Source organism: Canis lupus, chromosome 7 (assembly GCF_048164855.1).
Source record: "Canis lupus baileyi chromosome 7, mCanLup2.hap1, whole genome shotgun sequence".
Taxonomy (NCBI): domain Eukaryota; kingdom Metazoa; phylum Chordata; class Mammalia; order Carnivora; family Canidae; genus Canis; species Canis lupus.
Genome location: NC_132844.1, coordinates 26,593,531 through 26,621,180, shown reverse-complemented (window position 1 = coordinate 26,621,180; position 27,650 = coordinate 26,593,531). Strand labels below are relative to the sequence as shown.

The 27,650-nt window shown below is 37.4% G+C and overlaps 1 long non-coding RNA gene across 4 annotated transcripts in view; it reads left to right on the top strand.

The window, feature by feature from the left end:
* The window catches only part of LOC140636259 (uncharacterized), a 58,434-nt gene extending 31,490 nt beyond the window's left edge, over nucleotides 1-26,944 (top strand). For 3 of the 4 annotated variants that reach the window (XR_012033556.1, XR_012033554.1, XR_012033555.1), the window contains 2 exons: nucleotides 24,383-24,609; nucleotides 26,821-26,944. This is a non-coding gene — a long non-coding RNA (uncharacterized lncRNA). Of the gene's footprint in view, nucleotides 1-8,660; nucleotides 9,022-24,382; nucleotides 24,610-26,820 lie in introns of those variants that run through there. The other variant, XR_012033557.1, reaches the window with a different exon arrangement.
* Nucleotides 26,945-27,650: the final 706 nt, after the last annotated feature.

The following is a 27,650-nucleotide window of genomic DNA, read 5'->3' as shown; positions in this document are numbered from 1 at the left end:
ATCTTCAACACTATCTTCCTTTTCCCTGATTCCCTTCTGACAGATGTTCTGACAGTTCTTTAGAACTAAAGATAAGTGAGTACCTTTGCTCAGGTTTCAGGCACATCAGACAGCTCTGAGTACATCCCTTCTTTTTAAGGTGATTTGGTTGTCCCTGCTCTGCTTGTTGGTGTTGATTTATGATTTAATTCTCAAGGAGAAATTTCATTTCTCTCATTTCATTCTGCTAGTTAATAGGCCCACATTGACCTGGAGGAGAGTCTCTAAAAATGCATGTGAGGGCTCTGTTTTTGACGAATTAGTGGTGGAGTGTTTTATTAATGACTTGAATGAGAATGTAGAGAGAATATTGATCAGATTTGCAGATGACATAATTGAGATGCTAAAGATAATACATTAGCTACTAAAACCAGAATCTAAAAAGATCTTAGTAACCTGAAACATGAGGACAGGTTTATTTATCTAAGCATTTAATTTAAAAAAATGTATTGGGTGCATATTATATGCCAGAAAATAGGGGGGATTCAAGAGCAAATCAGGTGGACAAGGACTCTGACTTTATAAAGGTATGGCATTACAGAGAAGACAAAACTTAATAAATAAATATAAAGGCTTTTACTTAGGTTTAAGAAAAAACAAAGCAAAACAAACCCATGACTCATCTGCCTCTAGTAGTACAAAAATATAATGGTGGAACTGTGACTTAAAAGCAGGGCCTAGAAAAAGATTTTTAGTTGACTTTTAGTTTAAGCTTTATATAAGTCAATAGTGGAAGATGGTATAAAAAGTTGACATACTCTAGTCACATTAATAGAAATATGGTGTTGCAAACAAAGAAGTTTTTTTAAAAAAATTTTTATTGGAGTTCAATTTGCCAACATATGGCATAACACCCAGTGCTCATCCTGCCAAGTGCCCCCCTCAGTGCCCATCACCCAGTCACCCTAACCCTCTGCCCACGTCCCTTTCCACCACCCCTTGTTTGTTTCCCAGAGTTAGGTGTTTCTCATGTTTTGTAACCCTCACTGATATTCCCACTCATTTTCTCTCCTTTCCCTTTTTACCCTTTCACTAATTTTTATATTCCCCAAATGAATGAGACTATAATGTTTGTCCTTCTCCGATTGACTTACTTCACTCAGCATAACACCCTCCAGTTCCATCCATGTCAAAGCAAATGGTGGGTATTTGTCGTTTCTAATGGCTGAGTAATATTCCATTGTATACATAAACCACATCTTCTTTCTCCATTCATATTTCGATGGACACCGAGGCTCCTTCCACAGTTTGGCTATTGTGGACATTGCTGCTATAAACATTGGAGGAGGGGGGGGGGTGCATGTGTTCCGGCGTTTCACTGCATCTGTATCTTTGGGGCAAATCCCCAGCAGTGCAATTGGTGAGTCGTAGGGCAGATCTATTTTTAACTTTTTGAGGAACCTCCACACAGTTTTCCAGAGTGGCTGCACCAGTTCACATTCCCACCAACAGTGCAAGAGGGTTCTCCTTTCTCCACATCCTCTCCAACATTTATTGTTTCATGTCTTGTTAATTTTCCCATTCTCACTGGTGTGAGGTGGTATCTTATTGTGGTTTTGATTTGTATTTCCCTGATGGCCAGTGATGCGGAGCATTTTCTCATGTGCTTGTTGACCATGTCTATGTCTTCTTTGGTGAAATTTCTGTTCATGTCTTTTGCCCATTTCATGATTGCATTGTCTGTTTCTTTGCTGTTGAGTTTAATAAATTCTTTATAGATCTTGGAAACTAGCCCTTTATCTGATACGTCATTTGCAAATATCTTCTCCCATTCTGTAGGTTGTCTTTTAGCTTTGTTGACTGTTTCTTTTGCTGTGCAGAAGCTTTTGATCTTGATGAAGTCCCAATAGTTCATTTTTGCTTTTGTTTCTCTTGCTTTCATGGATGCATCTTGCAAGAAGTTACTGTGGCCAAGTTCAAAAAGGTGTTGCCTGTGTTGTCCTCTAGGATTTTGATGGATTCTGTCTCACATTTAGATCTTTCATCCATTTTGAGTTTATCTTTGTGTATGGTGTAAGAGAATGGTCTAGTTTCATTCTTCTGCACATGGCTGTCCAATTTTCCCAGCACCATTTATTGAAGAGATTGTCCTTTTTCCAGGGGATAGTCTTTTCTGCTTTGTTGAATATTAGTTGACCATAAAGTTGAGGGTCCACTTCTGGATTCTCTCTTCTGTTCCATTGATCTATGTGTCTGTTTTTGTGCCAGTACCACACTGTCTTGATGACCACAGCTTTGTAGGACAACCTGAAATCTGGCATTGTGATGCCCCCAGATCTGGTTTGCTTTTTTAATATTCCCCTGGCTATTCGGGGTCTTTTCTGATTCCACACAAATCTTAAGATGATTTGTTCCAACTCTCTGAAGAAAGTCCATGGTATTTTGATAGGGATTGCATTAAACGTGTACATTGCCCTGGGTAACATTGACATTTTCACAATATTAATTCTTCCAATCCATGAGCATGGACTATTTTTCCATCTCTTTGTGTCTTCCTCAATTTCTTTCAGAAGTGTTCTGTAGTTTTTAGGGTATAGATCCTTTACCTCTGTGGTTAGGTTTATTCCTAGGTATCTTATGCTTTTGGGTGCAATTGTAAATGGGATTGACTCCTTAATTTCTCTTTCTTCAGTCTCATTGTTAGTGTATAGAAATACCACTGACTTCTGGACATTGATTTTGTATCCTGCCACACTGCCGAATTGCTATATGAGTTCTAGCAATCTTGGGGTGGAGTCTTTTGGGTTTTCTATGTACGGAATCATGTCATTCACAAAGAGGGAAAGTTTGATTTCTTCTTTGCCAATTTGAATGCCTTTTATTTCTTTTTATTGCCTGATTGCTGAGGCTAGGACTTCTAGTACTACGTTGAATAGCAGTGGTGAGAGTGGACATCCCTGTCGTGTTCCTGATCTTAGGGGAAAGGCTCCCAGTGTTTCCCCATTGAGAATGATATTTGCTGTGGGCTTTTCGTAGATGGCTTTTAAGATGTTGAGGAATGTTCCCTCTATCCCTACACTCTGAAGAGTTTTGATCAGAAATGGATGCTGTATTTTGTCAAATGCTTTCCCTGCATCTAATGAGAGGATCATATGGTTCTTGTTTTTTCTCTTGTTGATAAGATCAATCACATTGATTACTTTATGAGTGTTGAACCAGCCTTGCATCTGGAGATACATCTCACTTGGTCATGGTGAATAATCTTAATGTACTATTGGCTAGTATCTTGTTGAGAAATTTTGCATCTGTGTTGATCAGGGATATTGGCCTATAATTCTCCTTTTTAGTGGGTCTTTGTCTGGTTTTGTAATTAAGGTGATACTGGCCTCATAGAACGAGTTTGGAAGTACTCCATCTCTTTCTATCTTTCTGAACAGCTTTAGTAGAATAGGTATTGTTTCTTCTTTAAACGTTTGATAAAATTCCCCTGGGAAGCCATCTGGCTCTGGACTTTTGTGTTCTGGGAGGTTTCTGACAACTGCTTCAATTTCCTCCCTGGTTATCGTGCTGTTCAGGTTTTCTATTTCTTCGTGTTCCAGTTTTGGTAGTTTTGGTTTTCCAGAAATATGTTCATTTCTTCTAGATTGCCTAATTTATTGGCATATAGCTGCTCATAATATGATTTTAAAATCGTTTGTATTTCCTTGGTATTGGTGGTGGTCTCTCCCTTCTCATTCATGATTTTATTGAGTCTTTTCTCCTTTTTTTTTCTCTCTTCTTTTTAAGAAGGATGGCTAGTGGTTTATCTATCTTATTAATTCTTTCAACTCCTGGTTTTGTTGATCTGTTCCACAGTTCTGGTCTCTATTTCATTGAGTTTTGCTCGAATCTTTATTAATTCTCTTCTTCTGCTGGGTGTAGGATCGATTTTCTGTTTTTTCTCCAGCTCCTTTAGGTGCAAGGTTAGCTTTTGTATTTGAGTTCTTTCCAGTTTTTGGATGGATGCTTGTATTGCGATGTATTTCCCCCTCAGGACTGCTTTTGCTGCATCCCAAAGATTTTGAACGTTTGTATCATCATTCTCATTAGTTTCTATGAATCTTTCAATTTTTCTCTAATTTCCTGGTTGACCCTTCCATCTTTTAGCAGGATGGTCTTTAACCTCCACGTGTTTGAAATCCTTTCAAACTTCTTCTCATGGTTTAGTTCTAGTTTCAAGCATTTTGGTCTGAAAATATGCAGGGTACAATCCCATTCTTTTGGTATCAGTTAAGACATGATTTGTGACCCAGTATGGGGTCTATTCTGGAGAAAGTTCCATGTGCACTTGAGAAGAATGTGTATTCAGTTGTGTTTGGATGTAAAGTTCTGTAAATATCTGTGAAATCCATCTGGTCCAGTGTATCATTTAAGCTTTTGTTTCTTTGGAGATGTTGTGCTTATAAAATCTATCGATTGCAGCAAGTGCTGTGTTCAAGTCTCCCAGTATAAGTGTATTATTATCTAACTATGTCTAACTTTGGTTATTAATTGATTGATAAACTTGGCAGCTCTCGCATTCAGGGCATAACTATTCATGATTGTTAGGTCCTCTGTTGGATAGATCCTTTAAGTATGATATAGTGTCCCTCTTCATCTCTTACTACAGTCTTTGGGATAAATTTTGATTTATCTGAAATGAGGATGGCTACCCCTGCTTTCTTTTGAGGACCATTTGAATGGTAAATGGTTCTCCAACCTTTTATTTTCAGGCTGCAGGTGTCCTTATGTCTAAAATGAGTCTCTTGTAGACAGCAAATAGATGGGTCTTGCTTTTTTATCCAGTCTGAAACCCTGCGCCTTTTGATGGGGTCATTAAGCCCATTCACATTCAGAGTTACTATTGAAATATATGAATTTAGTGTCATCATGATACCTATTCAGTCCCTGTTTTTGTGGATTGTTTCCTTCGACTTCCTCTTTCTTTTACAGAGTCCCCCTTAATATTTCTTGCAGAGCTGGTTTGGTGGTCACATATAATTTCAGTTTCTACCTATCTTGGAAGCTCTTTATCTCTCCTTTTATTATGAATGAGAGCCTTGCTGGATCAAGTATTCTTGGCTGTGTGTTCTTCTCATTTGGGGCCCTGAATATATCCTGCTAGCCCCTTCTGGCCTGCCAGGTCTCTGTGGAGAGGTCTGCTATTAACCTAATACTTCTCCCCATAAAGTTTAGGGATCTCTTGTCTCTTGCTGCTTTAACGATGTTTTCTTTATCTTTGGAATTTGTAATTTTCCCAATTAAATGTCAGGGTGTTGAGCAGTTTTTATTGATTTTAGGGGGGATCTCTCCATCTCCCGGATCTGAATGCCTGTTTACCTTCCCAAGTTAGGGAAGTTCTCAGTTATGATTTTTTCAAATGCACTTTCTGGACCTCTGTCCCTTTCGACGCCATCTGGAACCCCAATTAAACTTAGATTTTTCCTTCTGAGGCTTTCATTTATTTCCCTTAACCTTTCCTCATGATCTTTTAATTGTTTTTCTCCTATTTCCTCAGCTTCCTTCATTGTCATCAACTTGTCTTCTATGTCACTCGTTCTACCTCGTTAACCCTCATCATTAGGACCTCCAGTTTGGATTGCATCTCCTTTAATTGATTTTTAATTTTGGCCTGGTTAGATCTAAATTCTGCAGTCATGAAGTCTCTTGAATCCTTTATGCTTTTTTCCAGAGCCACCAGTAGCTTTATAATTGTGCTTCTGAATTCACTTTCTGACATTGAATTGTAATCCAAATTTTGTAACTGTTTGGGAGAGAGTACTGTTTCTGATTCTTTCGTTGTTGTGAGTTCTTCCTTCTAGTCATTTTGCTTAGTGCAGAGTGGCTAAAAACAAGTTGTAGTGGAAAAAATAGAAAAAGAGAAAAAAAAAAGAAAAGAAAAGGCAGGGGAACAAACAAAAAACAAAACCCAAGGGGGGGTTATCCTCTGATTCTATATACTGTAAGTCCCTAGACTTCCCCTGGAACTTTCCTCGCTGCTTGGTCAAGGACTTGCTCTTCCCCTGTCCTTCTAGCAGGTCTTCTGGGGGAGGGGCTGCTGTGCTGATTCTCAGATGGGTGCACCTACGGGAGCTGCCCTGCCCCCTGCCAGATGCCGGGCTCAGTGGGAGCTGTTTATCCTGTGAGGCCTCTGCTCCCTGGCGGCCCGCCTCGGTCCCAGGTACAACGTGACACCAGGAGGAACAATAACAGTGGTGGCGGCCAGCTCCCCAGCCCTGGAGTCAGCTCCCGCAGTAATTACCGCAGCTTCCAGTCTGCTGGGGCCCGGATGCTCTGGGAGTGGTGGCACCGATCTGCACAGCTTGGGGCCTCATTGTGGCAGGAGTGTTATTGCTGCCCCGTGTCCTAACCCGGCTTCTGCCTGTCCCGGGGGGAGTGCTGGATCTTGGACTGTGTCACCCAGCGGCCTTGGCTCTGGGGCCTGTGCTGCTAGAATCGTGCTCCCGGGCCTCACAGCCCCCTCCACCGGGAGCCGCTGCCTGAGCTCCAGCCTGAGCTGCTCCCGGGGCCCCGCAGGGAGCCTGCTCCAGCTCTTTAGGGACCTCTGCTGTGGTGTGTGGTGGGCTCGCCCCCCGGGCACAGGTCCTCTGTTAGTGACCCCGGGAACCTGGGGGCTCCACTGCCCCTCCTGGGGTCCTGCTGGAGTTCTCTGTGAGAGCCTTTCCATCGGGGAGGATTCATAAAGTTCCTGCTTCTCCGGGACTGGGCCTTCCTGTCTTGGGGACTCTCGCTGCCCCCTTTAGCCTGGCTTCTTGTGGGGCCCCTCCCCCTTGGATGCTTTTTCATTTGTTTATTTTTTTCCGTCTTCCTACCTTGATAGAAGCGCAAATTCTTCTCACTTTAGCATTCCAGCTGTTCTCTTTTTAAATCTCAGGCCGAATTCATAGGTTTTCAGGATGATTTGAAAGTTATCTAGGTAATTTGGTGGGGCCAGGTGACTTGGGGACCCTACGCCTCAGCCAGCTTGCCCAGACTCCGCAAACAAAGGAGTTTTTATTGTCATTGTAGCACATGATGACCACACCATGCCTGAAGCATTGCCTAATTTCCTTTGTAAAATGCTTTGATGTGTACAAATTTAATGAGGTCCTGAGGTCAGCTATAAAGATGGTGAAGGAAGCTTTAGAGCAGACTGTAAGAGAAAAGGTGAAAAGAAACTTGGATGTTCATCCAGGAGAAGAGAAATTTGCAGATTGCATCATAGTGACTTTCAAATATGTGAAAGCCTATAAAGAGAAAGTAGATTTCTCTGAATGACTGTCTTGTTCTTTGTGGAGCAGGATTAGGTCCCTGGGTAGCCAAGGACCAATATCCACACCACTAAACAGTTTGGTAAATACCAGAAGTGACTGAATCCCTTCTCTTTTCACATTTATATTTGGGAAAATAAATATATACTTATATGGGGAAAGAAACCATGTTTTACCTGCAGTTTTTAGAGGGGCATATCCAAGGAAATAGATTGAGTGTTCCATCTTACATCTAGACTGACAAATTGCAAACCGTACAATTTAGCTTTACTGTGGAGCACAATAAACCAGTATATAATATACAGATTTTCCTTCTGGTTGGCTCACTTGAACAATTTATATTTCCTTCTGGTCTAATGACAAGTCAGGCTTCTCAGCAATTCTCTTCACTCAGTATGGGATAAAAATTGGGTATTAGGCTCCTTGATTTTGGCCTTCATAAATGAGATTCATATTGTGGAAGAATGGCTTGAGAGAATATTTTGTGCTTTCAGCTTAGAATTAAATGCCAATTAGGTTGATCTCAGAAGAACTGTAGTGCTAACTGTGGAAGTAAAATGATCCTAAAGGAATAGAGTAATTAATTGTTCAACATTTGGCTCTATATGCTTGGCATTCTCTATCAAATCAGACTCTAATCTAGTAAAAATAAATATGAGTGATAGATGGAAACTTTCTCCCCTTTTACCTTTCCTGTAAAATATTCTTTTAAGGGCAGAATGTAACTAGCAAAGACTACTCCTTACATAAAATAAATTTTAATATATAAAAAAACAAATTATGCCATGCCCATCTTCTCTATAGAAAGCCAGTTGTACAAAGCCTTAGATATATTGGACTTTACAAAAAACAGTTTCTTTAAATGTCACACAGTTCTTCAATTGGGTAAGGTTTAAGAACTAAGAACTTTAATTATTTAGGGTATGTTGGCCAATATGAAACTTTTATAGGCTTACTGTTATTTTCATTTCTAATAATAAATAATATGTCCAAATGCAGCAGTTACATTTCAGAAATGTGATCTGACCAGGAGTATTCTTAGATCTGGCAATACTGAATAAATATTACTAAAAATTCAATTGTAATAATAGCAATAACAATTATTAATGCTATTCGGGGCTAGGTAATGATGACTTAAAGTGCTTATAAGCACTTATATTTATATGGTGCTTTTCACTTTCCAAAATTTATGATCTCATATCATCCTATAAAGATTATCCCTTGAGATTTTTTTATTATCATTATCTACACTTTATTCATGAGGAAACTAAAATTCAGCAAGCCTATACAATATGTTCAAGGGACACTTAGAAACTTGCACAGGTAGAATTTAATTCAGTACTCCAAATTCCAAATTCTATGTTTATTCTAATTTTGCCAAGCCACCAGAGAACACATCTTGAAGGAGGAATTCAGATTGCTGAGGCACCTGAGAGGAATGTTGCTAGCATCAGCTCTCACTGGGACAAATTCCACTCAGAGGAAGAAAGGACATAGACTCTATGCCTTAGAGCATAGAACCTGCTAACAATGGTGGTGTTTGTAAGAATCTGTTTTTATGACTAATGACAGGAAGGAAGGTTGAATTCTTGTTGAGAATATCATAAACTGTACTTTTAGAGAGGGTCTGAGATTATAGATCTTGAAATTATGAAAAGGATTTGGATGGAACTCAGTTATATTGTTAAGTCCAGCATGACTCCAAACAATATAGGATGGGGTGTGTCTTTGCCGAGTTTGGAAGGAAAAACTGGTGAGTATAATTCAGACCCTTCCTCTATTCTTCATCTTGGGAGCTGGCCTTTCCACAGAACCTGTGTCTGGCTCTTCTCCTCCAGAATGCAAGTTTTTACAGATGTGTACACCATGCATAGAGATTTACAGATGCCTGCATCACACATAGGTTTTACAGATGTAGGCCCCATGTAGGAGTCATGGAGACTCCTGGGAACAGGTATTTAATCCTGTCCAGTTCTGAGACTTGCCTTCGGGATGGAAGCCACATTCTTCAATATTACTTAAGTCAGTAATAAAAAGTAATATCTTAACCTTCCTTTCTTCTGCCCTAAAATTTCATTTTACATCTCAACTGGTGAAAAACTTAGAGAATGGAGGTGCTCTTTTTTGGGCTCCCTCAAATTGCAACACTTAGGTTAAATATTTGTGGGAGGGGTCACTGAGCTTTGCTCTCTTTTATGATTATAGGTGTTCTCAAACATAGTGAGTTATTCCATGAAGTACTATATTTAGTGTTTAGAGCATGGACTCTTAAGCCACAGTGTATATTTCTAATTATCTTTAAAATAGAGGTAATAAGAGTGCCTGTTTCATGGGGTTGGAATGTGAAACTTAGTACATGTAAAGCACTTAGAACAACACCTAGAACATAATAAGCACCCAAAAAGTGTTAATACTTATTTGATAAATCCATACAGTGACAAACAATGGGCTGGGTGGAAGTTATGGGATTGGATCTTTCATTCTTGAAGAAACACCCTAAATGGAAGAACAATACTAGCACTTTTGGATACAGTAGGCAGTTTATTATTTAATGTAGTGGTTAAGGGAAATCATGTTTCAAATCAATCTTGTAATTCACATGTTTCACATTCTCTTCAAATTTTTTCTCTGCTTCTAAACCAAGTATTTCTTATTTTCAAATACTAACTTTATACATGCACAAATGCTTATGGCTTATTTCTCAAAAAATTCTAAGCACACCTCACATGTATTAGAAGAGAAATCTACATTCATCTGCAGATAAAGCTTTTGGTAGAATTACAAGAGTAAAATGACAAATTAAGGAGCTGTTCATATGCTGTTCAAGAGGATTTAGGACTCTTTATTGACTGAAATTCAAGATTTTGAAGAAAAAAGTGTTCATTATTATTATCCAGTTATAAAAGAATAGTGAAATGAAAAACTGCATAACAACATAATTCAGGAGGACATTTTTTTCTTTTATAAACTACATGATGTCTGACAGGAGATTAATCCCTTCTAAATTATTGAAAATGAAAGAAAGTATCTAAAATGAGAGAAACTAAGCAGTTAAATATGTTTTTTAAGGGCGCACAAGGCCTCAGTGGTAGAACATAAGATGAAATATTTTAGTGGGAGCCTAAACCATGCACTGTGACTCCAGAGAAAGGAAGAATCTGTGTTCTTTAAGAAGTCAGACCTCAGGTCATTCTCCAGAGTGGCTAATGAGTACAGCTGGTATAGAAACTAAAAAGTTGCTATAGGAACCTTGAATTCTTCAATGTTTCCTGGCACACAAAAACAAATTGAAGGATGGGCAAACATTTTAATGATCCAAACGTGGAACAAATTTTTTGGCCTTACCTTTGATCTTGCCTAACTGCCTGAAATTTCTCCCATAAAGTAGAAACCATAATATGGTCTAGAAAAATGTATAAGCAGCTCAAGTTAACTAATATACCCATCACTCATTCTTAATCTTGAACTTGAAACAGTAGCAGAAAGTAGTACCCAGGAATCTATGCTTATTTCTTTTACCTTCCCCTTTTGATCCATATTCTAATTTTTTTTGCTGCATACTCCATTAATAATATTTTTTAAAAAAGATTTTGCTTTTTTATTTGTCAGAAAGAGAGAGAGAGAAAGAGAGCACAAGCAGGAGGAGCAGCAGGCAGAGGCAGAGGGAGAAGCAGGCTCCCTACAGAGCAGGGAACCTAATGTGGGACTCTCCTAGGACCCCAAGATCATGACCTGAGCCAAAGGCAGATGCTTAACTGACTGAGCCACCCAGGCAACCTTTAATAGAATCTTTTACAAAGATTTTATTTATTCCTTTGAGAGAAAGTGAGAGCGGGAGAGATCACAGAGGGAGAGGAAGAGGGAGAAGCAGACTCATCGATGAGCAGGGAGCCCGATGTGAGGCTTGATCCCAGGACCCTGAGATCATGACCTGAGCTGAAGACAGATGCTTAACCGACTGAGCCACCCAGGCACTCCCATTCATAATATAATCTATGTGAGTAGAATAAATTAAGGCTATTGAAAACTCACCAAATCATTCAGCCTAATGAAGAATTAAGAAGTCTAAATAGTTTGGAATGAAGTATGAGAAGCTCCACAGACCTGCTCTTCAGTGAAAATGGTGAAAATGATTTTTTAAAACCTACTTATCAAAAGGACCTGCAAATGTCCTTAAGGGCATATAACAAATATTTATTCAAGAAAACATATTAAAACCTGGTAAGAATAGTGAGGCTCTTTGGTATTTAAAGGAAACCTACACCCACATCCCCTTTCCTGCTCAGCAAGACAGAAACTCTTCCGCAGAGTGGTAATGCCCAGAATATAAGACACTCTCCCCTTAACTCCTGGTCAGAGGGCTATCTTCTTTAGAGGAAAAACTTCAGCATTTCTAATCCTGCTCCTAGCTAACTATGGCTGAGGCTGAGTTCTGGGTGAATATTGTCAATATTGCTGGCTCTTTTCTTCTTCCCATTCCTTCATGTAATGGAGGCTCTATCTTGAGCAAGACACTGTACAGAATAGTGGGGCCCTGAAAGCCATTACCTGAGTTAATTGGACAGTTGTGGGTCAGTTGGTGCCCCAGGGCCTTATTAAAACAATAGAGCAATCATTGAGCAATTAGTGGAAAGAGATAGTCAAAGAGAGCCACACTGAAGCCACTATCATCCTTGGGTGACTCTGGGTATACCCAAGGCTGTGCTCTCTGAGAATCAACATCAGAGTCTTCATGCTGTGGGAGGCAATAACTAAATAAATAAATTAAAATAATCCAGCTAGTTACTAAACATAGTAAACAAACAAACAATAGCAAGTGCTGGAAGGCAGGGGCAGTACGTAGAGTTGCTACAATATATTATCTCAAATGACCAGTTTCAAACAAAAAAATCATGAGACATGCAAGGAAACTAAGTCTGACCCATACTCTGAAAAAAACTCCAAGCAATAAAAACTGCCTATGAGAGTGACCACATATTGAAATAAGTCTTTAATAAAGACTTCAAAGCCACTGTAAATATGTTCAAGAATTAAAAGGAACCATGATTAAAGATGTAGAGGAAGGTAAGAATATAGGGTCATATCAAATAGAGAATGTCAATAACAGATACAATTATAAGAAAGAGCCAAATGGAAAGGCTGGATTAGGTAAGTACAACTAAAATGAGACATTCATTAGAGAAATTTAAAAGTAGATTTGAACTGGCAGAAGAAAGAATTAGCAAACTTGAAAACAGATCAATAGAGATTGTGCAATTTGAAGAAGAGAGAGAAAGAATGAAGACAAATGAACAGAGCTTCAGAAATGTGGGATATCCTTAAGTGCATCAACATACATATAATGCCAGTACCAGGAGGAGAGGACTGAAAGGAGCAGAAAAAATATTTGAAGAAATAATGGCCAAAAACCTCCCAAATTTTTTGGAAATCATTAATCTACAGCATTTAGGAAGTTCAATGAACTCCAAGTAAAATAAACACTAAGAGACCTACAAGCAGATGGATCATAGTAAAAACGCTGAAAGTCAAAGACAGAGTTTTGAAAGTAGGAAGAGAAAAATGACTCATCACTTACAAGGGAACTCCAATATGACTGGCAAATGACATTTCATAAGAAATAATGGAGACTGAGAGGCAGTGGGATAACATATTCAAACTATTCAAAACCCAAAACTACCAACCAAGAATCCTATATCCAGTGAAGCTTGCTTTCAAAAATGAAGGTGAAATAGAGGCATTTCCAGGTAAGCAGAAACTGAGAGAATTTGTTGCTAGCAGTTCCACCTGACAAAAATGCTAAAGGAAGTTATTCTTCAGGCTAAAAGTAAGTAACCCCAGATGGTCATTTGAATACACATAAAAAGACAGAGCACTCATGAATGCAATTATGTAATTGTGTAGTTAGAAGGGAATATGAATATATATTTATTTTACTTTCTTAACTGATTAAAAAGCATTGTATAATATGTATATAATATATTGTTGGACCTATAGCATGTAAAAATGTAATATATTTTCCAGTAATGTAAGAAAAGAGCTAGGTGGGAGCAAAGCTGTACCTGGCCAAGGAAATAACCCCAGATGGTAATTTGATTCTATAAAAACAAATTACGAGATCCAGAAATGATAAATACGGATAATAGAACAATATATAAACTTGGTCTCCTCCTTTCTCTGTTTATTCAAAATGTATAAAATCATGATTAAGAATTTAGTATTGAGCTTATAACATTTACAATGTGATATATACAACAATAAAATTACAAAAAGGAGGAAAAAATATATAAAACACTGGAGCTAAGTCTGTATAAATCAGAGAAGTTAGCATATATATAGTCAGGTCTAGAGCAGCCACTGATATGAATAGTAAAATAGTACAAAATAGTAAAAAATAGTAAAAAAAATCATTACAATGTTAAAATGCTACATTAGAGGATATTTCCTCCTGCAAAAACAAGCATTAAGGAAGAATGGACAGTAAAATGGACTAATAAATGTAACCAAGGAGGTGCAAGACTTGTACATTGCTGTTGATAGGAATGAAAGAAAACCTGAATAACTGAAAAGACATACACAGCTCATGTTCATGGATTGGAAGATTTAATATTGTTAAGATGTCAATAGTACCCAAATTTATTTTAAGATTCAGTGCAATCTTTTTTGTTTGCTTGAGTTTTTATTTAAATTCCAGTTAGTTAACATATAGTGTAAAATTAGTTTTGGGAGTCAAATTTAGTGATTTGTCACTTACAAATAACACCCAGTGCTCATCACAACCAGTTCCCTCCTTAATACCCATCACCGATTTAGCCCATCCCCCTACTCACTTCCCTTCCAGGAAGCCTGAGTTTATCTTTATATTTAAGAGTCCCTAGTTAAGTATACTTAAGTTCCCTATTCTTAATTGTTTGCCTCTCTCTCTTTTATGTTTTTCCCCTATGTTCATGTTTTTTTTTTTGTTAAATTCCACATATGAGTGAAATCATATGATATTTGCCTTTGTTTCACTTATTTTGCTTAGCATAATACACTCTAGCTCCATCCACATCATTGCAAATGGCAAGATTTCATTCTTTTTTATGAGTAATATTCCATTGTAAGTGTATATACATATGTACTTATATACTATATCTACATATATACTTTATATCTATATCCATAACTACTTATCTTCTTTAGCCATCAGTTGATGGACACTTGGGCTGTTTCCATATTTTGGCTATTGTTGATAATGCTGCTTGTGCATGTGGCCCTTCAAATTAGTATTTTTATATCCTTTGGATACTACCTAGTAGCACTATTGCTGGGTTTTAGGGTAGTTCTATTTTTAAATTTTTGAGGAACTTCCATACTGTATTCCAGAGTGGCTGCACCAGTTGGCATTTCCACCAACAGTGTAAGAGAGTTCTCCTTTCTCCACATCCTCACCAAGCATCTGTTGTTTCCTGTATTGGTAATTTTAGCTGTTCTGACAGGTGTGAGGTGCTGGCTCATTGTAGTTTTGGTTTGTATTTCCCTAATGATGAGTGATGTTGAGCATATTATCACGTGTCTGTGTTAGGCATCTGGATGTCTCCTTTGGAAAAAAGTCTTCTGTCTTCTGCCCATTTTTTAACTGGGTTATTTTTTGAGGGGTTACTCAGTTTTATAAGTTTTTTATAGATTTTGGATACTAACCATTTATCAGTTATGTCATGTGCAAACATCTTTTCCCATTCCAGAAGTTGCCTTTTAATTTTGTTGATAGTTTTCTTCACTGTTAAGATGCTTTTTTGGGGGACGCCTGCATGTTCAGTGGTTTAGCACCTGCCTTTGGCTCAGGGTGTGATCTGGGGATCTGGGATTAAGTCCCACATTAGGTTCCCTGTGAGGAGACTGCTTCTCCCTCTGCCTGTGTCTCTGCCTCTCTCTGTGTGTCTCTAGTGAATGAATAAATAAATAAATAAAATTTTATTTTAAAAAAAGAAGCTTTTATCTTGTTGAAGTCCCAATAGTTAATTTTTGCTTTTGTTTCCCTTGCCTCTGGAGATATGTCTAGTAAGAAGTTACTCCAGCTGAGGTCAAAGAGGAGCAACTTCTTTGACCTCAGCTGGAGCTAGGATTTTGGTCCTAAGATTTTGATGGTTTTCTGTCTCACATTTAGGTCTTTCATCCATTTTGAATTTATTTTTGTGTCTGGTGTAAGAAAGTGGTCCAGTTTCATTCCTCAACATGTTACTGTCCAGTTTTCCCAATACCATTTGCTGAAGAGACTCTTTTTTTCCATTGGATATTCTTTCCTGCTTTGTTGAATGAATTAACCATATAGTTGTGGGTCCATTTCTTGGTTTTCTATTCTGTTCTATTAATCTATCTGTTTTTGTGCCAGTACCATAATGTCTTGATGATTACAGCTTTGTAATATAGCTTGAAGACTTTAATTTGATGCTTCCAGCTTTCCTTTTCTTTTTCAAGGTTGCCTTTGCTATTTGGGGTCTTTTGTGGTTTCATACAAATTTTAGGATTGTTTGTTCTAGCTCTGTGAAAAATTGCATTAAATGTGTAGATTGTTTGGGTTGTATAGACATTTTAACAATATTTATTTATCCAATCCATGAGCATGGAATGTTTTTCCATTTCTTTGCGTCATCTCCAATTTATTTCTTAGGTGTTCCATAGTTTTCAGAGTACAGATCTTTCACCTCTTTGGTTAAGCTTATTCCTACGAATCTTATGGTTTCTGGTATAATTGTGAATGGGATCAATTTCTTGATTTCTTTTTCTGCTGCTTTATTATTGGTGAATAAAAATGCAACAGATTTCTGTATGCTGATTGTGTATCCTATGGCTTTATTGAATTCCTGTATCAGTTCTACCAATCTTTCAGGTTTTCTACATAGAGTATCATGTCATCTGTGAATTGTGAAAGTTTGACCTCTTCCTTGCTGATTTGGATGCCTTTTATTTCTTCTTGTTTTCTGACTCATGAGGCTAAGACTTCCAGTACTATGTTAAATAACAGTGATTAGAGTGAACATCCTTGTCTTGTTCCTGACCATAGGGGAAAGACTTTCAGTTTTTCTCCATTGAGGGATATTGGCTGTAGGTCATTCATATATGGCCTTCATGATGTTGAAGTATGTTGCCTCTGTCCCTGCTTTGTTGAGGATTTTTATCAAGAATGGATGCTGTATTATGTCAAATGATTTTTCCTCTCCTCTATTGAGAGGAGTATGGTTCTTATTCTTTCTTTTATTAATGTGGTGTGTCACATTGATTGATCTCTGAATATCGAACCACCCTTACAACCAAGGAATAAATCCCACTTGATCATGGTGAATGGTTCTTTCAATGTACTGTTGGATTTGATTTGCTAGCATTTTGTTGACAATTTTTATATCTGTCTCCATCAGGGATATTGGCTTTTAATTCTTTTATAGTGGGGTCTTTGCCTGATTTTGGAATCAGGGTAATGCTGAGCTTGTAGAACGAGTTTGGAAGATTTCCTTCCATTTTTATTTTCTGAAACAGTTTGAGAAGAATAAGTATTAATTCTTCTTTAAATGTTTGGTAGAATTCCCCTGGGAAGTCATCTGGCCCTGGACTTTTGTTTGTTGGAAGTTTTTTGATTACTGATTCAATTTCTTTGCTGGTTATGAGTCTGTTCAAGTTTTCTATTTCTTCTTCTTTCAGTTTTGGCAGTTTACATGTTTCTAGGAATGTATTCCTTTCTTCCAGATCGCCCAAATTTTTAGCATATAGTGTTTCATAATATTAACTTATAATTGTTTATATTTCTGAGGTGTTGGTTATGATCGCTCCTTTTTCATTTGTGATTTTATTTATTTGGGTCCTTTCTTTTTTCTTTTTGGTAAGTCTGGCTAGAAGTGTATCAATTTTATTAATTTTTTCAAAGAACCGGCTCCTAGTTTCATTGATCTGTCCTACTGGGTGTTTTGTTTGTTTCTACATAATTTATTTCTTCTCTAATATTTATCATTTCCTCTTCTGCTGGCTTTAAGCTTCATTTGTTGTTCTTTTTCTATTTCCTTTAGGTGAAAGTTTGTGTACTTGAGGTTTTTCTTGTTTCTTGAGGTAGGCCTGTATTGCTATATACTTCCCTCTTAGGACTGCTTTTGCTGCATCCCAAAAGTTTTGTACCATGTTTTTGTTGTTGTTGTTGTTGTTGTTTTAAATTTCTTCTTTAATTTTCCAGTTAACCCATTCATTCTTTGGTAGGATGTTCTTTAGCCTCTATATATTTGTGGTCTTTCCAATTTTTTTCTTGTGGTTGACTTCAAGTTTCATAATGTTGTGGTCAAAAAATATGCATGGTATGATCTCAATCTTTTTGTACTTGTTCTGGCCTGATTTGTGACCCAGTATATGATGTATTCTGGAGAATGTCCCATGCACACTTAAACAGAATGTGTATTCTTCTGCTTTAGGATGAAATGTTCTGAATATTATCTGTTAAGTCCATCTAGTCCAGTGTCATTCAAAGCCATTATTTCTTTGTTGATTTTTGGTTTAGATTATCTGTCCATTGCTGTAAGTGGGGTGTTAAAGTCCCCTCATATTATTGTATTTTTATGAATGAGTTCCTTTTTATTTGTTAGTTGTTTTATATATTTGGGGTTTCCAAGCTGGGGGTATAAATATTTACAATCGTTAGATCTTCTTGTTGGATAGATCCCTTTATTATGTTATAGTACCCTTCTTTATTTCATGTTACAGTCTTTGGTTTAAAACCATTTGTCTATTATAAGTATGGATACTCTGGCTTTATTTTTATGTCTATTAGTGTGATAAATTGTTCTCCAACCTCTCACTTTCAATCTGCAGTTGTCTTTAGCTCTAAAGTGAGTCTCTTATAGGCAGCATTTAGATGGGTCTTCTTTTTTGATTCATTCTGATACCCTATGTCTTTAAATGGAGCCTGTAGTCCATTTAGAGTCAGAGGGATTATTGATAGATTTTAGTTTAGTGCCATTTTATTACTTCTTAAGTCATTGTTTCTGTATATTTTCTCTGTTCCTTTCTAGTTTTTGTCAGTTTTGATCTTTCTTTCCCACTCAAAGAGTCCCCTTTAATATTTCTTGCAGGGCTGGTTTAGTGGTCACAAACTCTTTAGTTTTTGTTTGTCTTAGAAACTCTTTAACTCTCTTTCTATTCTGAATGACAGCCTTCTTGGATATAATATTCTTGGCTGCGTATTTTTACCTTTCAGCACATTGAATATATCATGTCACTGTCTCCTGGCCTTGGAAGTTTCTGTGGACAGGTCTACTGTTACCTTTTTGTCTTCTCTTATAGGGATTTCTTTTCCCTTGCTGCTTTTAGGATTTTTTCCCTTATATCTATATTTTGCAAATTTTACTATGGTATGTGTTGCTGTTGGTCTGGTTTTATTGATTTTGATGGGAGTACTCTGTGCCTCCTGTATTTGGATGTCTGCTTCCTTCCCCAGATTAGAGAAGTTTTCAGCTATAACTTGGTCAAATAGACCTTTTGCTCCTTTTCTTCTCTCTTCTTATTCAGGCACTTTTATGATACAAATGTTATTATGCTTTATGAAGTCACTGAGTTCCCCAAGTCTACATTCATGAGCCAATATTTTTCTTTTCCTCTTGTTTTCAGCTTCGTTATTTTCCCTAATTTTATCTTCTATATAATTTATTCATTCCTCTACCTTTCCATTCTTGTGGCCATTACAGCCAATTAATTTCACATCTTGGTTATAACATTTTTTATTTTGGCCTGTCTAGTTTCTTTTATCTCTGCAGTAAAGGACTTCCTAGTGTCTTCTATGCATCTATGCTTTTTTCAAGCCCAGCTATAAATTTTGGATCATGCATATTACTTAAATCTGTTTCAGTTAGATCTCTGGCTGTGACCTTTTCTTGTGGGATTAATTCTTCCATTTTGGCATTTTGTTGAGGTCTGTGTTTTCTTTTTTGTGTTAGAAAAGCGTGTTGTTTCTCTGCTGAGAGTAGTGGCTTTATTATGAAGAGGTCATATACTTTTCAGAGCCTGGTGCTTCAGGAATGGTTTCTAGTGTGCTATGTGCACTCTGCTGCTGTGTTTTGACTGCTCTTTCCGTAGGTCAGTACTCTACAATTTCTCTTTGCTGCAGTGGGGAGTGCTTGGACCTTTTCTAGTGTGTGGTGAGTTTTAACAAGGTCTGCTGTAGTCTGTTTGTTTAAAGGGGCCTGATACTATTTCCCTGAGAACTGAAGCTTTGCAGCACACTGTGGTCAGTAGACTTGGTGTGTGTGCAGAGATTGTGCTGATCTTCTATCGAAGGAATGCACAGCACTGCTTTTCTGGCATACTTGCCTGAGAAAAGAAGCACCTGCAGAGGTTGGTGTAAGTGATTTAAGCCTCCACTGTTGGCACTGTGCTTACCAAAGCTAGTTTATGCTTGAGGTACAGGGGAGGAAAATGGTGCCAGCCCTCTCCCTCCTCCCTGGACAAAGGTGTTTGGGCCCATCACTGTCTGGGAAGCTCTTACAGAAGAGTGAACAATCTCCCTTTTTGTGTCCCAGGGATCCCTCAGATCCCTGCCTTCATTCTATCTGTGTCTGGGCCGTCTGCCCACCTGGCAGCACAGTACACCTGTGTTTAGTCCAGGCAGGCTGGCTGAATTTTAAACTCCAAACCTTAGGACTGGACATGGTATAGAGTGCACTGGTCCTCTTGGGGAGGGTCTTGATGTATTGGGGCTGGTGCAGAAGAAGTATTTCACCAACATATAGAAGCTTGGAATTTTGAGTAAAGCATAGCAAAAATTAGGTGTCCAGGGTACCTAACTTCAGCAGGTATCTCTGTCCATATACTGAGGGGCAGGGGAGTATAGTGGTGCAGCTCTTTGTCCCCTGATAGGCAATGTTGCCTCTCCCAGATGCACTCCAAGAAGGGAAAACTATCTCTCCCAGTGCATTCCAGGGTTTCTGCCATCTTTCTCCACAGGAGGGCTGCAGTGCCCCTAGGCACAGACCTCAAAAACTTCGGTGGTAGAGCTCCACTGTTGTAAAAACTCAAGATAATCAGTCCCTCTCATTTTTCCAATCAAATGCTTAGGGGAAATGTTTTCCTTTTGCGATCCCCTGGGCACTTCTCTCACTCTCTCTTCTCTCCGCCCACCCCCTTCCTTTCTCCGTCACCAGGGCTCCCTCCTCTCCATAGCACTAGCCATCCTTTTCTCCCACAAATTGTGTCTCTGCATATCCTACCTTCCATGATGTGGCCTCTTCTCCATGTTTAATTGTGCAATTTGTTCTGTCAGTCCTCAGATTGACTTCTTGGGTGTCTGGAATGATTTCATATTTATCTAGCTGTGTTCAAGGGATGAGACAATCATAGGGTCCCCCTACTCTCTGCCATCTTAGCTTCTATCCAGTGAAATCCTTGCCAAAATTCCAGCTTCCATTTTTGCAATAATGGACAAACTGATTCTAAAGTTCATATGGAATTATAAGGGACCCAGAGTAGCCTAAACAATATTGGAAAAAAGAGCAAAATTGGAGGACTCACACTTCCTGATTTACTACAAAGTGACAGTAATCAAGACAGTGCAGTATTGGCACAATGATTGATATATACAGGCATACCTCATTTTATTGTGCTTCACTTTATTGCACTTTGCAGATATTGCACATTTTACAAATTGAAAGTTTGTGACAACCCTGCATCAAACAAATCTATTTGTGCCATTTTTCCAGCAGCAGTTGTTCACTTCATGTCTCTGTGTCACATTTTGGTAATTCTCACAATACTTCAGACTTTTTCATTATTTCATCATATTTGTTATGGTGATCTGTGATCAGTGATTATGACTTGTTGAAAGCTCAGATGATAGCATTTTTTAAGTTATAAAGTATTTTTAAATTAAGATATGTAGTTTAAAAATAATTCATTTATTTATTTGAGAGAGAGTTCCTGAGCAGAGGGGAGGGGCAGAGGGAGATAGAGAAGCAGACTCCCCATTGAGCAGGGAGCTCCATTCTGGGTCCAATTCCAGCACCTGAGAACACAACCTGAACTAAAGGCAGGCACACTAGCGACTGAGCCACCCAGGCACTCCAAGGTATGTAGTTTTTTAAAGAAATAATGTTATTGCACACTTAAAAGACTACAATATAGTGTAAACATAACTTTTTTTTTAAAACCTACCTTTTACATGAAATGGGAAACAGAAAAATCATCTGACTCATTTTATTGCTTTATTTGCTCTTTTGGTCTGGAACCAAACCCATAATATCTTCAAGGTCTGGCTTTAGATTGGTGGAACAAAATTGAGAGCCCAGAAATAAATCCACATGTCTATGGTCAACTGATTTTTTCCAAAACCACTCAAGGGAGGAAAGAATAATATTTCTAATAAATGGTACTGGGGCAAAGTGGATAATTATTGGATCACTTCACGTTATAAAGAAAATTAACTCGGGACGCCTGGATGGTTCAGTGGTTGAGCATCTGCTTTCAACTCAGGGCATAATCCCAGGGTCCTGTGATCAAGCCCCACATTGAGCTCCTTGTGGGGAGCCTGCTTCTCCCTCTGCCTATGTCTCTGTGTCACTCCTGAGTAAATAAATAAAATCTTTTAAAAAATAAAGAAAAATGAACTGCAAATGTATTAAGGTGTAAATGTAGGAACCAAACTATAAAATTCAAAGAAGAAAACAGAGAGTTAAATTTTCATGACTTTATTTATTTATTTATTTATTTATTTATTTATTTACTTTTCATGACTTTAGATATGACAATGGATTCTTAGATGACACTGAAAGAACAAGCAACAAAACAAAAAATGGGTAAACTGGATTTAGTTAAAATTTTTTTAAAAATTTGCTTCAAAGGACATTATCAAGAAAGTGAAAAAAAAAATCCACACAGAAGTGGGGGGAAATATTTGTAAATCATATATCTGATAATGGACTTATATCTAAAATATAAAAAAAACCTCTTACAACTCAGTAATAATAGACTAAATAATTCAGCTATAAAATGGGCAAAGGATCTGAATAGACATTTCTCCAAACAAAACATACAAATGGACAATAAGCATATGTAAACGTGGTAGACATTATTAGTCACATGGAAATATGAATCAATATCATGATGAGACACCATTGTTCATTCACTAACATAGATTCAAAACCATGAAATAACTAATTTTGACAAGGATGTAGAGAAATGAGATATTCTATATCTCCTGATAAACTAGTAACCTAGAAGGTCAAATTGTGAAATTCATTGTATATGAAGCAAGAAAGAATAAAGAGATTAAAAATGATAAATATTAATAACAAAAGTTATATATAGGAAAGCAATATAAATGACAACATCTGGAAAATAAGAGTGCCATACAAAAAATATGGAAGAGGGAAGATATTTGAGAAAATAACAGCAAGGAGCTTCCCCGAATTAAAGAAAAATACTTCAGATTGTAAGTGCCTAAAGAATGATACATAAGGGATAGGTAAGGGATAGGTAAGGGAACAGGATAGGTAAGGGAAAACCTATACCTAGATACATTAACATGAAGCCAAACAAACCACAGATTAAAGGAGAACTTTAAATATTTCTAGATAGAGCAGAGTAGCTATTCAGGAATAAATACAATAACTGACCTCACAGAGAGAGAGAGAGGAAAAAACAGTAGTAACTGGTAGAGATAAAAGTGAATATTGCAAGTTCCATGCTGTGTGAGGCTGGAGGCCCCATGCTGCTGGGAATATTCTCCAGAATATGACAAAAATTGATATTTGAGGGCAATTTTATGTCTTATTAGGCTTAGAATAGTATCCACCACTTACATAGCCCTTTAGGGTTTACAATGTACTTCCACATCCTTAATCATATGACAAGACTGGGCTGCTTTAAGTACAAAAAGGCATGTGCAGCTAAGGAACACCTCAGTCATGTTTGGATATTATTAATTTGTTCTAGGTTCATTTGATTACTTCTGTATTGAAAGAAATATGCTACTATCTTTAATAAGAACTAAATTCTGGCATGTAAATTTCGTAGTTTATTTTTGTAGTTTAGGAAGTAGGTCATGGCAGATTATTGGAACACACAGAACAATGTTATTTCTAAAAGTGAATGTTGAAAATATATTAACTGCTATTATGGGCTGGTTTCCAGCATTTATAAGCATTTCCCTAATCCCTCTGCCTGATTATAAGAGACTAGATTATAGACAAGTTTTCTTCTTTTTAAAGATTTTATTTATTTATTTGAGAGAAAGAGAGCACAAACTGGCAGCAGAGGGGAGAGGCAGAGGGAGAGGGAGAACCAATCTCCCTGCTGAGCAGCGACCCAGCCCAGCATGATCTCAGAATGCTGGGATCATGACCTGAGCCAAAGGCAGAGGCTTAACTGACTGAGCCACCCAAGCTCCCTGACAGGTTTTCTTCTAATTAAAAAAAATGTCCCCAGATGTAAACTTTCCTCAAGAAATTGCTACACTCTTTTCTTTTTTCTTTTTTTTCTGTTTCTGGTTTATGCTATGTAACATAAAGTCCTTCAGGTTTGTCCATGTGCTACACTCTTTTCTAAAATGATTGTACTATTTTACATTTTACATAGTGTATTAGTCTGTGCTCTCCGGAGAAACAGAACAAATAGGATGTATACACATATAGGAAGAGACTTATAAGTCATTAGCTCATGATTAAGGAGGTTGAGAAGCCCCAAGATCTGCATATAAATATTCCTTTCAGATCTCCAACTACAGAAAGCGTTACTGACCAACAGCCCTAGATGCTGCACTGTGAAATTCACTCCTACATTGCTTCCAATGGACTGATCCTAGACAATGACTGAAAATGGCAGGGGTAATAAGTCAGACCTATGCCTTGGAAATGTAGAACTCTACTGACCAGTGAACTTGTCTTACGAACCCCCCTGACCACCTTGCTGAGCTTCTCTTATAACTGCACTGCATTCTAAGATGCTTCCACTCAAACTTTCTCCCTTTCATATCCCCTTCACCTGCATTGCAGTGTGATGGCTCTTCCACACTTTCCAAGCTCCCTCCCCATTTTCTTTCATAGGCATGTGTCTGAACCTACTTTTTAGAGCACCTAGACTAATATAAAATTATTTATTTATTTTGTGCATTGCAGACTTAATTGTTAAGGAACGAGTTGACATCTGCTATAATTTTACAAGCAGAATATGAAGAAAAAAATAACAGAAGAAATGTTGAAAAAGTCTCTGAAGATGAAAAGTGGACAGCAGGATGGCCATTGACTTGGTAGAGCAGAGGAAGTTTCCACCTGAATCTGTACACAGGATTCATGAAGCAAGTTGCCAGTTGACACAGAATCCTAGAAAGATGTGAGACTCAGAGGTAAGCAGAAGACAAGGTTGAAGTTCAAATCTGAGATAGGAAAATCCAAAAGTCTCTGGTCACAGGAAATACCAGGTATAGTAGAAAGGGGGAGGGAAGGTTAAGTGATGAACTCAAGGGAGTTAGGGAGAATTTTTACACTGGTGAGACTTCTAGTTCCTATTTGCTTTGCTCCCAGATCAGTGACTGCCAAGCATCAACCTGAAGACTGGTTAGGGCTAGAGAACTTTGTTGGCCCTAGAGGGATACTGATATTTGATGTTTATTCGATTGAAATCTGGTTTTGTGATGTGCCCTTAAATATATAGATATGCAAAAGCCCTGCCTATGTACTTTGAATTTCCAATCAGTTTGTCCATACCTAAGTTGAAAATAAGACCTGATAGACAAGTATCATTCAACATTTTGGGAAAGGTTTCACATGAAAGGCAGATGAAAGCAACTAACTATATAATTAAACAAAGGAAACCACGGAAAACAGAAATTAGAGAGCGGAAGAAACTTTACATAAGAAAAGATACTGCTCCTGTGAAATAAGAACAGGATGGTAGAGAAAAGGAATGATCAGAACACAGGAGAAGGCTCTGGGATGTAATAATATATGTTTCTTCCAGAACCCAACCAAATAAATAAAGAATTCAGAAGGAGGATGGGACGATAATGCTGAGGAAATGACCCAGAAAATAGAACTAAAAAAAATGAACAGGTGTTTGACTATTTAATTGGAATTTTGGAAAGGGAGAACAGGTAAAATTATGGGTAAGGAATTATCTAAGAAGTAACATAAGAAGTTTTTAAGAACAGAAATCTAACATAGAAAATAAAGACACTATGATGAAATTTCAGAACACCAAGAATAAAGAAAAGATCCTTTAGGATTTAAAAAGAGAAACTAGGTCACCTTTAGGTCAAAAAGAGAAATTAAGCTTTTAAAGGGTTGGGTATCAGTATGGTACTGAATTTTGCAAAAGCAACTCTGATTGCTAGAAGATAATGGAACAATGCTCTACCAAGGCATCATGCCAAAATAATCTTCCTAATACTTAAAAATGGCCACCACACCCTTGTTAAAAAATTTTCAGTCTTTTCCCATTATGTGGGGTTAGGGTCTATGATCCTTGGAATGTGTATCAGATTATTTCACAGTCTGAATCAGGAGTTTTTCTCCTGTTTCTCTTTACTTTTGGGCACATAAAAAACTGAAGTTATTGTAGTAGGCAGGATATATGTCCAATGTTTTCCTGAATATCTTGTGCATATCTTCAGCTTAATTTAAGCCTGAGAGAGAGTCACAGAGTGTTATAGACCTCTTCTCATTATTCAATGCACACTTCAAATGTCACTCTTGAAGTTTTCAAGTTTAATAATGTCCCTTATTTAATAAGAAAACAAGGATATAAGGAAAAAATCTGTTAAATTGAAAATAGGGTAGGCTTGTAGAATTTGTGCTCCTCTCCCTATCCAAATTAGGCACAATTAACCACTCTGCCATGATCCTATAATGTTATTATAATATTAAAATAAAATAAAACAATCTCTCCTATCTGATACTATCACATTACAATATAGTAATTTGAACATGATTTTTATACCCCCCCCCCCCAATTTTGAGCTCCTTGAGAACATGGTTTGTGTTTAATTAGTCTTTGTATCCCAATACCTACATTTGTGTCTATGTAAACTGATACTAAGTAAGTATCCCTTAAATTGAAAGGAATTAGTAAACATTCTACAGTAAAAAAGCCAAACAAAATAGCTTCAATAGGGCTTATAAGGAGTGTCTGATATCTTTCCCAACATGATGAGTAGTGGTTGCTTAATAGTTTCATATGAAAATTCAGGTTTTCTGGAGCTCCTGGGTGGCTCAGTAGTTGAGTGTCCGCCTGGCTCAGGGCGTGATCCTGGGGTCCTGGGATTGAGTCCTACATCAGGCTCCCCACAGGAGGTCTGCTTCTGCCTCTGCCTATGTCTCTGCCTCCCCCTCTGTGTCTCTCATGAAAAAATAAATAATTTTTTTTAAAGAAAAAGAAAATTCAGTTTTCTTTGGTCTGTGAACACTATTCTATTTCTCTTATCCATTAGCCAGATGTGCTACATCAACTAACTAAGTGAAGGGTTATATATCCCTTCTGATAGATGAACACATATTCCTTTCAATATAGGGTGCCAGAGACACGATCATATTCTCCCTCTTGTGTTTCTTTTTTCCAGGAAGTTTGCTACAAGAAGGACAAGAACAAGGATATATGGATGAAGTTAATTAAGTGAAAATCGGGTCACTGTGGACTTTTATAAAAATGATGTATCTTTATAAAAACAATGTAATTTTCTTCTGCTTGGTATAGTTATAATTCTAATATCACAGGCATCATAGACTTTAAAAAAGGACAGGTACATTTATTTTGGGGCAGTGCTCTGACATTTAAAATGATAGAAAACATGTCAATTTCTAAAATGAAAAAACTTTTATAAAAATGCAAATGAAAAATTATTTCAGCTTCCTAAATCCAGAATAAAAAAAAAAGAAAAACAAGGGCTATTTTCTTCAAATGTTGAGCAGCATCATGTTTGAGAGAAGACAGTTAATTTAAAACATTAAGGAAAAATTGATGGAGTTGTTAATGGAAAATGGAAGATTACAGCTTTTAGTGACATGTTAGACAAGCACATTTAAACAATTTAAAAGTACTTTCCCCCTACAAGATCACTTATGTCTCATTTCTAAGTTGTTAGTGTCTTTAATTCATCCCAGCTGCTTCTGATTAGTTCATCTTTTTGAAGCAATGCAGTTTTATTGTGATGAGTGAAATGTATCTTTTCTCATGCACATAAGAAGCAGCTCTCAGCAAAACCCATAAAGTGTCCTTATGATAATGTCTATCCCATTTTATTAATCTAAGTTACATTTCAGATGATGAGAGTATCGCCAAAAATGAGGACAACAAGAATGAGATTTTCAAATGACCAAGCACGTGTGTGTATGTGTGTGTGTGTGTTAAATCAAGGAATATGTGTGCCATATCCTGTTTTATATTAGTACC